This window comes from Lampetra planeri, chromosome 4 (genome assembly GCF_965212315.1).
Source record: "Lampetra planeri chromosome 4, kcLamPlan1.2.h2, whole genome shotgun sequence".
NCBI lineage: Eukaryota > Metazoa > Chordata > Hyperoartia > Petromyzontiformes > Petromyzontidae > Lampetra > Lampetra planeri.
In genome coordinates, this window is record NC_136110.1 from 15,931,421 (window position 1) to 15,933,287 (window position 1,867).

A 1,867-nucleotide genomic window follows, 5' to 3' on the forward strand; every position below is an offset into this window, starting at 1 on the left:
GTGGAAGTTTCACGGCGTTCGTACGATATTTGGCGACGCAAAAATGAGCGATTTCCCAGCTCGATGGAATTCGGCGCGACAGAAACGATGCCCCGTACCGCACATGAGAGCAATCCGGGCCAATTTCTCCCGTTTGATGGGGTCTATGTGTAAAAATTTTGACTTTTTTGAGTGCACGTGCAAATCTGCTGGAAAAGCCTGTGGAAGTTTCACGGCGTTCGTACGATATTTGGCGACGCAAAAATGAGCGATTTCCAAGCTCGATGGAATTCGGAGCGAGAGAAACGATGCCCCGTAACGCACATGAGAGCAATCCGGGCCAATTTCTCCCGTTTGATGGGGTCTATGTGTAAAAATTTTGACTTTTTTGAGTGCAGGTGCAAATCTGCTGAAAAAGCCTGTGGAAGTTTCACGGCGTTCGTACGATATTTGGCGACGCAAAAATGAGCGATTTCCCAGCTCGAGAGAATTCGGCGCGAGAGAAACGATGCCCCGTAACGCACATGAGAGCAATCCGGGCCAATTTCTCCCGTTTGATGGGGTCTATGTGTAAAAATTTTGACTTTTTTGAGTGCACGTGCAAATCTGCTGGAAAAGCCTGTGGAAGTTTCACGGCGTTCGTACGATATTTGGCGACGCAAAAATGAGCGATTTCCCAGCTCGATGGAATTCGGCGCGAGAGAAACGATGCCCCGTAACGCACATGAGAGCAATCCCGGCCAATTTCTCCCGTTTGATGGGGTCTATGTGTAAAAATTTTGACTTTTTTGAGTGCACGTGCAAATCTGCTGAAAAAGCCTGTGGAAGTTTCACGGCGTTCGTACGATATTTGGCGACGCAAAAATGAGCGATTTCCCAGCTCGATGGAATTCGGAGCGAGAGAAACGATGCCCCGTAACGCACATGAGAGCAATCCCGGCCAATTTCTCCCGTTTGATGGGGTCTATGTGTACAAATTTTGACTTTTTTGAGTGCACGTGCAAATCTGCTGAAAAAGCCTGTGGAAGTTTCACGGCGTTCGTACGATATTTGGCGACGCAAAAATGAGCGATTTCCCAGCTCGAGAGAATTCGGCGCGAGAGAAACGATGCCCCGTAACGCACATGAGAGCAATCCGGGCCAATTTCTCCCGTTTGATGGGGTCTATGTGTAAAAATTTTGACTTTTTTGAGTGCACGTGCAAATCTGCTGAAAAAGCCTGTGGAAGTTTCACGGCGTTCGTACGATATTTGGCGACGCAAAAATGAGCGATTTCCCAGCTCGATGGAATTCGGCGCGAGAGAAACGATGCCCCGTAACGCACATGAGAGCAATCCGGGCCAATTTCTCCCGTTTGATGGGGTCTATGTGTAAAAATTTTGACTTTTTTGAGTGCAGGTGCAAATCTGCTGAAAAAGCCTGTGGAAGTTTCACGGCGTTCGTACGATATTTGGCGACGCAAAAATGAGCGATTTCCCAGCTCGAGAGAATTCGGCGCGAGAGAAACGATGCCCCGTAACGCACATGAGAGCAATCCGGGCCAATTTCTCCCGTTTGATGGGGTCTATGTGTAAAAATTTTGACTTTTTTGAGTGCAGGTGCAAATCTGCTGGAAAAGCCTGTGGAAGTTTCACGGCGTTCGTACGATATTTGGCGACGCAAAAATGAGCGATTTCCCAGCTCGATGGAATTCGGCGCGAGAGAAACGATGCCCCGTAACGCACATGAGAGCAATCCCGGCCAATTTCTCCCGTTTGATGGGGTCTATGTGTACAAATTTTGACTTTTTTGAGTGCACGTGCAAATCTGCTGAAAAAGCCTGTGGAAGTTTCACGGCGTTCGTACGATATTTGGCGACGCAAAAATGAGCGATTTCCCAGCTCGATGG